Source organism: Manacus vitellinus, unplaced genomic scaffold (genome assembly GCF_001715985.3).
Source record: "Manacus vitellinus isolate BGI_N305 unplaced genomic scaffold, ASM171598v3 scaffold_27_pilon, whole genome shotgun sequence".
Lineage (NCBI taxonomy): Eukaryota > Metazoa > Chordata > Aves > Passeriformes > Pipridae > Manacus > Manacus vitellinus.
Window position 1 is genome coordinate 10,678,852 of NW_021940039.1, and position 12,624 is coordinate 10,691,475.

The window sequence follows — 12,624 nt, forward strand, 5'->3', positions numbered from 1 at the left end:
CAGGCACAGCTCCTGCTCATCTCACCCATCAGTGTTGCTTCCTCCTCTTTATGAACTTTGGGGGATGTCACTGGGTTGGGAGGGGTGAGAAGGAGAACACAGGGAACTGTGGTGCCAAACTGGGGCTTGGGGCTCCTCAGCATCTGCTCTGTTGGCTGGAGGAAGCAAAAATCCAAATTAAAAAGGGGCACGGGCATATTTATGGGTCCTTGTGCTTTGCAGATGTTTGGGTGAGATGCAGGGCTGCTTTTTCCCCCCTCCTATTTAATAAAAATTAAATAGGAAACTGCCAGTGTCTTGCCCTTTGTTTAAAGGGAAAAAAAAGGCAAAATAAAAAAAGCACTTCCTGCATTTCTGTGGCTCTGAAGTTAATAATGCCAGACAAGGCAGGTAGCAGGCCTGCAGTTATTTTTATGGCACATTCCTGTGTCAGACCTGTTTTCAGTTGCTTTTCTCCTGGCCAAATTTTAATTATTTGGGGTGAAATTTCCATGCTGGGCTCTGCTGGCTCCTGAAAAAACTGAGTGTGTGTTTTGTGTTTCAACTAAAATTATTCAGCTGTCTCTGGGAAGGTGTTTGGGGGAAGCAGGGTGTGGGTTTAGGTTTTTTTTCCCTTTTTTTTCCTCAGATAAAACAAACAACTCAGCCCTTTTTAGCAAGTGGAGAGGGAAGGTGCTGTGGGAGAGGAGCTGGGGCGAGCGAGGTCTGCTCCTCCTGCCACCCCCAGGCAGAATCAGGGACATCTCCCCTCGGGATGGAGCTGAAGGCCAATCATGGGGGGTAACTGTGTATGAATGAAGAAATAAATGGATTTAAACCCATTTTCCCCCTGGGGAGGACTGGGGCAGTGGCAGTGGGGGGTCCCAGCAGCCCTGTCCCGTGGTGGTGGGAGCAGATTGGAGTGTGGTGTCTGTGGATGCAAATCCAAGCGATTTGAATGCTTGTTTTTAATCATAATTTAAGTGATCAGGCAGCAAGCCCTTGCTTAAATCAACTGAATTCTCATTTAACATTTTTATTGCTCTTACTCATTTTTTGTTTTGCTGTAACTGTTAAAACATCAGGGATCTTTTCCCAATGTAGTGTAGCCCTCTTGATAAACACGGACTGCTCGGGTCACTTGTACATCTGCTTGGACCCCATTTTTTGACACTTTATTCTACTAGGAGATGTTGACTGATACATTTCTTATTTATCACATGATTTGCTTCTCGCTTTTGACTCGAGTCAGGAGCATATGGCCCGAAACCACATTCTGCTCTCGAGCATTTTAATTTAAAAGATATTTATTAGCATTAGTTAAACAAAACTACCTTAAATGTAGCCAGTATGTACAAAAGCAACTTCAGGAATCATATTTTAAATTGTAAATGATTTTATGGGGGAGATTATGTGACTGATTCTCCAACCTGTGTTTCAGTGCCCCCTGTCTGGCCTCCTCCCTCACTGGCAGATGCAAAGTCTACTCCTCTGCTTTTCCAACTAGGAATGAAGAATTTCTCTAAATAATTACTTGAGTAAATGGGAGCACAGGAGATTTCTGTTCCCCCTTCCCAAAGATGTTACTTTGTTGGAAGTTGCTCTGCCCCATTTCAGCACATCCTGGTTAAATGGTGATTTCAGCCATTCACCCCTTTGACTTGCTTATGCTTCAAGAGAGCTGGAGAGGAACCTGGGGCAAGGGATGGAGGGACAGGACAAGGGGGAATGGCTTCCCACTGCCAGAGGGCAGGGTGAGATGGGATATTGGGAAGAAATTGTTCCCTGTGAGGGTGGGGAGGCCCTGGCACAGGTTGCCCAGAGAAGCTGTGGCTGCCCCATCCCTGGAAGCGTGCAAGGCCAGGTTGGAGCAACCTGGGCTCGTGGAAGGGGGTGGAACAGAATGATCTTTAAGGTCCCTTACAATCCAAACTAGTTTGGGATTCTGTGATAATTAGCATGGCCTGCAAAAGGCACCAGCAACCCTCAACACTGGAGTCACAAATTCCTGCAAAATAAATGGACAAAGCTTATTTCAGCCAGATTTTCAAAGACATGTGTGCACATCTCCCAGTTTTTCCCTGTGCTGAAGGAAAGCCCAAGTGGAGCCTGGGGGATGAGGAGGTGGCCTTTCAGGTGGGGTGGTGGCCTAGAGGATGGGGTGGTGCCACCATGGCTTGGGGATGTTCTGCTGAACACTGAGGTGCCCCTGGCCCAGGCTGCACTGAGGAATTCCACCAGGGGTGATGGCTGGTCCTGCACCAACCCTGCACCAGTGTCACTGCCACCGACCCCAGGCCGGAGTCTTTGGTTTCCAGATGATTTCTGAGATTTGCTCTGTGACTGCTGAGGGTCAGAGACACCCAGTGGAGTCCAGGGCATTGCTGCCTGTTTGCACAGAGAGCTGAGGGACAGCAGATGGCTCACATGGATCAGCCCATACTCACTTGGCTGAAATATTTCCTAGGTATTAAACTTGTGATTGTGTTTATTTTACAAAGTTTGAGGAGAATACCCTGGCCCTTTGCTTCCTTACTGGGCTTTTCCACCTGCACATACCATGTACAATCAGAGGAAATGATCTTCCCATGCTTTGGATGGACATGTGCTCTCAAGCACCACAGGTGCTGGAGATCTGGGATTAAATCATCCTGCAGCCTTAGGATGGGCTGGGGTTTGCTGCACTGGGCACTGCAGAGGTGCTGAACTAAACTGAGCTGTTTGTAAAAAAATTGGCAGACAATTGCATGTTTGGAAACTGGAGAGTGTGTGAAGGTGTATCCTGGTGGCACTTTTGGTGAGAATGTCTTTCCACATCCATGGAGAACTTAAACCTTGAATACATAATCACGTTCTAGAGTAGAAAACTCAAGTAAACCATATTTCCATGCAGAACTTGCCCCATCTGCTACTGGATCACTGACACTTTTTCCTGTGTTTTGTTTTCACACCTTAAATAGGCCACACCAAATCTTGACAAAAGCTCTGTCTGCTGCAGCAAAGGGTGAGAGGAGGGGAGATCCTGGGTTTGAGACTGATCCATGGCCTGTTTTACCAGGAGACCATTACAATGTACAGGTGCAGGTTTGGTGCTGGACTGGTTAATCTTTTGAAGACTGTGCTGGGATAACATCCTGCAGAGGGTCAAAATTTAGTGGAGGCTGGGGCAGGGTGATCTGCAAGGTCCCTTCCAACCCAAACCAGTCTGGGATTCTATGGATGGGCTTATTTCAGCATCCAGAAACCTTTAAGACAGGTAGATCTGATCTCATGCAGACTTAGCTCAGTGTTCAGGTCTAATGGATCATCTTCAGGAGCATCTTGGATGTGGGAAACCATCTAGACTGAGTGCCTTTTTTCCCTCTTTTTCTTATAAAAAAGGTTTTCCTCGGCTTTGCTGCTGAGGAAACTCCCCAGCACTGGGGGGGTCACTGTTGTACCTCCCTTGCTGTGCCCTTCCTGCAGGTCGTGTCCTTTGCACTGGTCTGTGCCGTGTCCTGAGAGAGCAGAGTCCATGAATTGCTGATGGAAAGAGGTCAAAAAGCAAAAAAATGGCATTGTAAATAATAATAAAAAAGGCAGAGAAGATAAGTCAGGCAGGGCAGACTGGGGAAGGTAAGCAAAAATAGAAGTAAGTAATAAAATCGTGTGCTGGCCCCAGAAGGGGCCGTGCAGTGGGTGGGGGGTGGTCGGGGTCCCCACCTCACTTATTTCCATCAATTCATTCTCTCAACCCCAAATGCAGATCTGAAAAGGACCATGAAATGGATGCCATGCACGGTGGGGTTGGGGTGAGAGGTGAATGCCCCCCGAGGCACAGCCAACATGGGTGTGTGACCAGGCTTGGAACACGGCATGGAGAGGGGCTGGGCTGGGCAGGGGACTGGGACCCCTGCAGGGGGGCACCCAACATCAGTGTGTGTGGGGAGAGAGGCTTGCTTATGTGGAGGATGAATGACTTTGCAATCTCAGAGAGTTTTCCAAAGTTGAGGTTGGCTCTGTGCTTCCCAAACAGGAATATTTTCATTTTTGGGAATATTTAGTGGTGAGGTGCCGTGGGGTGTTCAGGCAGGGCCCAGGCTGTGCCTTGGGCTTTGTCCTCAGGATTTGGTGCCTTCCATGAGCACTGGGCCTGGTGACCCAGAGGGTGGTTGGCACTGACCAGGCTCCCCAGGGCAGTGGCACAGCACCAAGGCTGCCAGAGCTCCAGGAGGGTTTGGACAACGCTCTCGAGAATTATTGGGGTGTCTGTGCAGGGCCAGGAGCTGGACTGGATGGGATTCCAGCTCAAGATGTTCCATGGTTCTATGATTTGGCAGGTTGTTTTCCCATGGAATTTTAATGGCAGGAGCCTGGACAAGGTCCCTGTGATCGGGCATGTGGCTCTGGGTGACCTGCAAGGTTGGGTTGTGCACAAACTCTACACAGACAGGAATTGTAATGTGCTCCATCTCTGGGGGATTCCGAGGCCCCAACACCCCACAAGGTTTCTGCCCTGACTCTATAAAGTCTCCTTTCTCCCCTTTTTTCCCCCCTTTTTTTGTACACACAGATCTAATCTTCTAGAAAATGCCCCGAAGGTTTGAGCAATCTACCAGTTGCAGGAACCCATAAAGCTTTTTTTTTTTCCATTGTGTAAGCATGACAAATCATTAATTTTTGATTGATTGCTTTGAATTATGGGTGCTCTGACATCCTTTCTGTAGCTGAACAGCTGTATAACAAATGAACATATCAGTGCTCACAAAAGATTGGAGATCTAACAGAAGCAATTACATTGTCAGCTCCTCCCTTCTGGCTTTTCCCAGGCAATGGAGGGAGGAAATTTTTTAACAGAAATTCCTCAAGTGGCTCAAAATAATAATAATCATCATCATAATAATAAAAAAATACCTTTTTGTAATTGAATTAGATTTTTATCTCTTCATTTCCAGTGGATTTCATATCCTTTCAGAAGCCAGGACATGTTTCTGCTTTGTGTAACTCGGAGAATCCCTTTGAAGAAAATTTTACATGAAGAATTAAAAAAAATAAAATCAAATTGCAATTTTTTGGTTGCTATTCCTTTAAGATTTCAGAATTGCACCAGTGCACTAAATGTGACCTCCATAACTTTTAAATTAAGAATTTATGCTGGCTTGAAATTTATGAAATATTTCAGCATGAAAGAAAGCCTTTTTCCCTCAGGAAAATTGAGCAATAAATCACAGCACTCTCGATTTACTGCCCTACAGCCAGCCAAAGATAGGATTTTTTTCCTTCCCCCCTTCGTTCTGAAAAAAAAAAAAATAAAAAAAATGTAATCATATAAGACAGCTTAGCTGCTATCCTCCCACTCTCTAGAATTTTTAATTTCAGCTGTTTCTGCTTGGATTTATTTCCAATATTCCTGCTCGGCTTTTCAATTTCCTCAGTTATTAAATTTTAATTCAGTGCATTAGCATTTAAATTAAAAAAGGGTTTATTTTATCGAAATCGTTGGCTGGCCCCCATCCTGCTGCACATGAATTGCCTGTTTCTGCCATTTGCACAAAATGTGAAATGCAGCTAATATCTTTTAACTTGTATTTGCACAAATTCAGAAATAAAATTTCTGGGTTTGGAATAATATTGTCTTTCCGAGGAAGGCTCATCAGTGAGCCGGGGAAGGAGGCAGGAGGAGACCCTGAGCCCTCCCTGCTCAGCCCTTGTGGCCTGGAGAGGCTCATTAGGACATCATTAGGACATGGGTTCCTAACGAAGGGAGGTGGCCGGGCTGCCCCTCCAGCCCAGGACTCGGACACAGCCTGGAATTTGGCTGTTTCTGCCTTATTTCCCACCTGCCAATGGCATGTTTTAAACAGGAGGGATCATTCTGTTAGACTTTGGTTGCACAAGAGCGACCGGAGGGAACTGCCCCAGGGGGAGCCTCCATGGTGGGGCTGGGGCTGAAATCCTGCCCCAGTCTCCCACATTCCAGGGTAAGGGCCCAATGGGTCCCACCAGTGCCAAGGTGTGTGTAACTCAGCATGGAAAACCTCCAGTGTTTGGGTGCAGCCTGGAGCTGGAAGCTTCTGCAGAGCAGCCTTGTCCTTCTCAACTTAAACAACCTTTCTTTTTTGATGTCTTAGGCCGACGAGAGCAACAGCAGTGGGCAGAGGAGCTCCTCCAGCAGGTAGGGATGGTTTTCTCTGCTGGGCTTTGCTTGGATGTGGTTGTCCATCTCGGAGCTGGGGGTGGTGAAGGGTGACTGCAGGACAGGCATGAGTGGGAGCTGTCAGAGCTCAGCATCCATACAGCCATTTTTGGGTTTCACTGAACATGAGTGTAGGAGGGATTGTTCTGGCTGGGGGGCTGCAAGAAGAGGTTTGTGTATGGTGTGAGGTGGCACAGCTGCGTGCACAGGCCATGGCACGATGAGGCTCTTGGATGGAGCCCTTGGGCCGTGTGTGGTTGGGTGTGGACCCTCCTGCTCCCATGTAGGGGGAGAGGAGAGGGCTGTCCCACCACCCCAGCCCCCTCTGATCCTGCTAAGGGGCATCTCTGCTGCTCCCAGTCCTGGAGAGGGACATGCTAAGCTGGGTCTGCCCTGTGCTGTGGCTTTTCCATCTCCCACTGATACTGTGGGATGTCTTACCTTGCTGGGATACTCTGGAGATGGTGCTGCTTTGTCCCTCTCCATCTCTTACTCGATGGAGTCAGTCCCATGCTGTGAAAGTGTGGAAGAAGGGGCACCTTTCCTTCCTTGGCCAGGCACAAATTCCTTCTGGTTGGGTTTCCACTGGGGCAGTGGTGGGAGCTGAGGGCAAAGTGTGGCTTTGGTGGCAGTGGGATTTACCTGGTCTCATGAGTGCTCGAAGCCAATCCAGTTATCTGCCATCCACAAGCCAAGTGGCAAACTGAGCTCCCAGGTTTAACAGGTTTTGTGGTAAAAACAGGCAGGACATGAGAGATGCTGGAACAAGACTGAGGAAGCATCAGGGAGGGGAGTGTGTCACCTGGGAAGGAGAGTGGCTGCAAGGAAGCATGGAAATGTAAGAGCTGGAGAAGATGGCAGGACAATCAGAGGTGCCATCCTGTGGTGGGGTGGGCACAGCTGTGGGGGGTGCTGAGCACTCAGGGTGTGTTTGTGGGTCACATCAGCGTGGAAGGGGGGCAATGGACAACAGCAAACCAGAGCCACTCAGGCTGCTGTGTGTGGGGGGGGGGCTGCACCCCATCCTGGCATCATCTCCAGAACATCTCCTGCCCTTCTCTCACGAGGGGCACGGGCAGCCCTCGGGGACACAGGAGGTGGCACCAGGACGGGGTGGCAGGAGCCCTGTGTGTGCATCAGTGTGAGCTGTGGGGAGCAGGACCAACCCTGGGCCACCCAGACCAGGTTTGCCAGTCACCACTGCTGGGCTTGGCACTGCTCCCCTACCCAGGGCAGGGCACCAGTGTTTGTGGAGCTGCCCCTGGGGGGACACGAGGCTTCTCCCTGGGGGCCCACTGCCCTTGGCAGCACAGCAGGAGCACCAGTGAGCTCCAGTGAGCACCAGTGAGTACCACTGAGCACCAGTGAGCACCAGTGGGCACCAGTGAGCACCAGTGAGCACCACTGAGCACCACTGAGCACCACTGAGCACCAGTGAGTACCACTGAGCACCAGTGAGCACCAGTGAGCACCAGTGCTCCTCTCAGCTCTCCCAACCTCCTTCAGCTCAAGTGCACCTTGTGTCCTCCCCTTTGTATCTCCAGTGACACCATCTCTCCAGTGACCACATGCTGGACCACCCTCCTGTCCGCTCCAGGGACTTGAAAGCCCTGCAGAAATTTTATTCCTCAGGTGGAACAGGTCCTCCCACGTTAAAAGCCTGCTCTGTTCTGATCTCCAGACTCTGGGTGTGGATCCTCTCCCTGCCTCCTGCTGCTGAACATGCTCAGTCCCTGCCTGGTTCGAGTGTTCCCACCGTGGTGGCTGGTCCCTGCCCACTGCCCTGGCTCTGCCAGTGGTGTGTCAGGATGAAACACCCTCATTCCTGGCACTGCCTGGCATTGAACACCTCTGGGGAGCACTGGGTGTCTGTCACAGAGGAAAAGCTCCCTTCCCCAGTTTGGGGGGGACTCCTGAGGGTGGTCCAGCAGTGCTGGCTCTTAGGATGCTGGGAATCAGCCTGAACAAAGTGCTGGAAGGAAAGCACAGGCTGAGGAGCCAGGCATTGCTGCCTTCCCCTGCATTCTTTGTTCCCACTCCAACTCAGTTTTGCAGCTCTCACCAGAGGGTCTTGCAGAGCAGGGGGTGAGTTCATCCCCCCTGTGGCAGCTGATCCCTCAGGGGGCCCCTGTGGGTGTCCTCCCTGCCCAGGGGTGCCCTTGGGGCTGAGCACCTGAGCCCCCTCCTGGTGTGAGCAATGCCCTTCCCAAGGGCAGGGATGGAGCTCCCAGCAGCGTGGGATAAATTCCTGCCCTTATCCCTGTTCCTGTGTACGCACAGGGGAGTGTGGGGCTGGTCACTGCTTTTCACTTGGACAAAAGTGGAAGCAAAATCCACTTTGTCATCTCTCTGACTGAACAAAAGGTGGTCAAAGAAAGGAAAATGACCAATTCTGTTTAAAAATAATAGAACAGCATCAAAATGTAATATTTCAAGAAAGCTCTATCAGTGGTTGAAGGTTGAAATGTGGCTTTGACTAAATTTGTGAGGTTGTCAGTGGATGGAGATATTTTCCAGAGTTGTTGTTGCTTGAAACCCTCTCTAATTGCTAACTATTGAGGAAACTTTTAACAATTAATATCAGTAAAAATATAAGAATAGAATAGAATAGAACAAAATTAAAATAAAGTTGCCAGGACTTTTATCAATTATTATCAGTAAAAATATAATATAATACTATAATCAAAATAAAGTTGCCAGGACTATCTTTTTGCAGCTAGTTTTTTTTACTATACCATGCTTGATCTTAAGTGGTGACCATAGTACTGAGTCGATCCTATTTTTATTTTTTGTTGTACTGAATTGATTTTATTCTGTTTCAAGTAAATGCTGATGGCTCTGGAGGCACAGGGGTTTATGATCTCACCACCCCCAGCTCTGCTGCGCCTGGTTTTGCCTTTGGAAGGACCTGGGTCACTGTGTGCAGCTGAGAGTTCGTGGTGGCTGTTCTCCTCCCTGATTAACTTTGTGTGGTTCCTCCACCTCACTGAATGCTCAGTAATGGGAAATTTTAAAAGTGAAGAGAATTCTTAGGAGCATAGAAAAAAGCCCTTCCTTTAAGGGAGCAGGAAGAGCTGTTTGCCTTGGAGAAGATGACAACTAAGAGACAACATGACAAAGCTGTGCATGTTTTTGAACACTCCAGAAAAGGTAGATCAGAGGCTTCTTTCTTCCTTTTGCAAGGAAAAAAGAGACAGTCAACAATATTAAAAGGCAGCAAATTAAAAGCCAATAAAAGGCAGGATTTTTCCTTGCATGATGGGCACTGATCTGTTGGAGTGTGATGCCAAGAGTCGGGTGCTCAGGGGGGCTTGAAGGGGACTCAGCTGGAAGATGGATCAGTCGGTGACATGGACTCTGAAATTCATGGAATCACAGGAGGGTTTGGGTGGGAAGAGACCTTAAAGATTGTCTCATTCCACCCCCCTGCCATGGGCAGGGACACCTTCCACTAGCCCAGGTTGCTCCAAGCCCTGTCCAGCCTGGCCTTGGACACTTCCAGGGATGGGGCAGCCACAGCTTCTCTGGGCAACCTGGGCCAGGGCCTCCCCACCCTCACAGGGATTTCTTCCCAGTATCCCACCTGGGATGGGCAGTAACCCTGCCCTCTGGCAGTGTGTGCTGGTTTAAAGGTAAACCAGCAGGGGAAAATGAACTCAACCCAAAAGAGAGATTATAAGTCAGAATAACAATTTAATAAAATAATACAGTAAGTACAATTATACAGACAAACAATTGGTTTTAACCCACAAAACCCAAATGTGTAACCCAGCACCCTGGGGCATGAACAGAGTGGTGTTCCTTGGGCCCCCTGAGTCCAAAGTAAAGGGAAAGGGGGAAAACCTGTTGGTGAGAGTGCTGTTGCAGTCCAGTCGAGAGTGGTCTGCAGTCTGGTTGAGAGCGGTGATCTGCAGTCTTCCTCTGGATCCCACGAGTGGTTAAAAAGGTCCCAAGACTCCAAGATTATATATCCTCCAGTTCAGGCAGGAATGCTCAGTACCTCCCTCAGGGCAGGGGGTTCCTTAATGGGCGTGAGGACAAGAGCAACTCCCATCTCACAGGCCTCTTAGCACCTAGTTTATACCTGAGGAGTCAGGCTCTATGTGCAGATGGTGTAAATGGTTCATTGATAACAGTTTCTGGGAAATGGCATGGAAGGCTATAGAATACACAGTTTTGGGTTACACCCATCCAGTGATGGACTGGTCTCAGCTGTCCTAACTAGGACACAGTGGGAAGCCATTCCCCCTTGTCCTATCCCTCCATCCCTTGTCCCCAGTCCCTCTCCAGCTCTCCCAGAGCTGCTTTAGGCACTGTAAGAAGCTCTGAGGTCTCCCTGGAACCTTCTCTTCTCCAGGTGAACCCCCCAGCTCTCCCAGCCTGGCTCCAGAGCAGAGGGGCTCCAGGCTTGTGATCAGCTCAGTGGCCTCCTCTGGACTCGTTCCAACAGCTCCATGTCGTTCCTGTGTTGAGGGCCCAGCATGGACACGGTCTGGCCCCATCCCGTGGGTGAGCACACGGCTGGGGATCACTTCCCTTGCTCATGTTCACTGGAGAGTTTCTTGAAGCTTCTTCAGAAACCCCTTCTGCACATGGTGGACCAGATTGGGTGTCCTCCAGTGGTGTGAGTGTGTGTGACAGTCCTGGAGGGGTTGGTGGGATGGCAGGGCAGTGTGGGAACAGCACTGGGAGCCTCAGGCTCGGGGTGAGTGTTGGGAGCCTCCATAATGCCATTGTAAAACTAACTACTTCCCAATAATTAATGTCAGCGTTCAGATGGTGGGCTCTGGATCTTGACAAGAAATAATTGAAAAACCAAATGTGCAATTATGTCTGACAAGCAGCGTGTGCTTTTCTTGGTCACCAGAGCCTTGTGTAGTCATGTGTTAGACACGGTTTTATATAATTATTATTGTTTATATGGCGGGTGTCAGAGGAAGGAGGAATTTTAGTTTCAAGTCCTCTGTTGGCTATTTATTTTAAAGTCATTAGATTTGTTTTCAGACTTAACTACACTTAATGTGCGAGACTCCTGCTGAATAAATCAGACCCTGATATAGGAGCTGCATCTGTTTGCGGAGGGAACAGAGCCAGCTGGAAGCTGAGCCCCGTCTGCACCAGGGCTGTCACAGCCGGGAACCCGCTCGCAGCACAGATGTAGCTGTGGAAAAGTGTGCTCTGCTCCCAGAACAGGGATGAAATCCCAGACCTTCAGGGCTCTGAGCTGCCTGTGAGGGCACGGGGGGCTGTCATTTATTGCAGTGTTAACAGCTCTGTGATGCAGGTCCCGAGAAGGATCTTGGAGCTGGAGGTGCAGCAGAAGGGCTCTGGGTGCTGCCCTCGAGCAAGACAGTGCTGTGCAGTCAGGGGCATTTCCAAGAGGTGCTTTGGGACGGGCCCTGGAGGTCCCCCAGCATTGACGTGGTGCAGTTTTCCCTGATACTCTGGACCAAGCCACAGGGCCTGGGTAGTTTGGGGGTTTCAGTCTCTGTCTTAGAAGATGTGACCTTCATAGAATCACAGAATGTCCTGAGTTGGAAGGGACATACAGGGATCATCCAGTCCAGCTCCTGGCCCTGCACAGACACCCCAGCAATCCCACCCTGTCCCTGAGAGCGTTGTCCAAACACTCCTTGAGCTCTGGCAGCCTTGGGGCCGTGCCCACTGCCCTGGGGAGCTTGGGAGGAGAAGGTCTTGAGAAGTGGTTGCACCTATGTTGCTTCTTCTCAGTTCACCTTTCTCCAGCCTCCCTGGCTGCATCTTCCCCTCTCCTCCCCACGTTCCTTGCTCTGTCCTTTGCAGACACGTCCTTCCCAGCAGCTCCTGTCACTCAAAGGAGGGTCTGCCCTGGAGTGGCACCAGCTCTTCTTCAGGCTCCTCTTCCAGTCCTCCCCGGGTCCCCAGCACTGGGGGAGGACAACCTCCGTGGGTGTCCAAGCTGGAGATTGTGATCCTCCAAACCTCAGGAGAAGGCTGTACACCCTGTGGAGGGACAGGCCTAGGGCTGAGTGTGTCCAGGAAGCAAAATGATCTGAATTGTTTCTTTTTTCTTTAAAAGACAACCTGTGGGATTTTCAGTCCCAGAGTGTGAAGAGCTTCCGACTCATCCTGCGTCAGAAAGAGAGAAAATTGATAATTAGTCAAGGAATTTAATAAGCTGTGGTGCTTGCTGAGGGGATCTCACCAGCCATCTCCAAAAAGAAACAAACCAACCAACCAGCACAAAACCCCCCAAAACTCCCCTCTGGCCAGTAAGAGCAGTGGATAGTTCAGTTGTTTACCATGACCAGCACAAAGCTCTGGGAAACCCAGACAGATTTCCTTGAAACCCAAAAGAAGGTCAAATGTCCACATAAAAGGAGATGACAGCACTCAGGCACATCCTGTGCTGAGTTGGAAGGGACCCACAAGGATCAGCGAGTCCAACTCTCAGCCCTGCACAGGCCCATCCCCAAGGGTCACACCCTGTG

General features: G+C 49.7%; 1 protein-coding gene across 1 annotated transcript in view; it reads left to right on the plus strand.

Annotated features, from left to right (window-relative positions):
• The first annotated feature begins 6,090 nt into the window (after positions 1 to 6,090).
• Positions 6,091 to 12,624, plus strand: part of LOC103759691 (zinc finger protein 618) — a 66,098-nt gene continuing 59,564 nt past the window's right edge. Inside the window, exon 1 of the mRNA XM_029960616.1 lies at positions 6,091 to 6,133. The gene's annotated coding sequence lies outside the window, so the exon portion shown is untranslated. The remainder of the gene's footprint in view (positions 6,134 to 12,624) is intronic.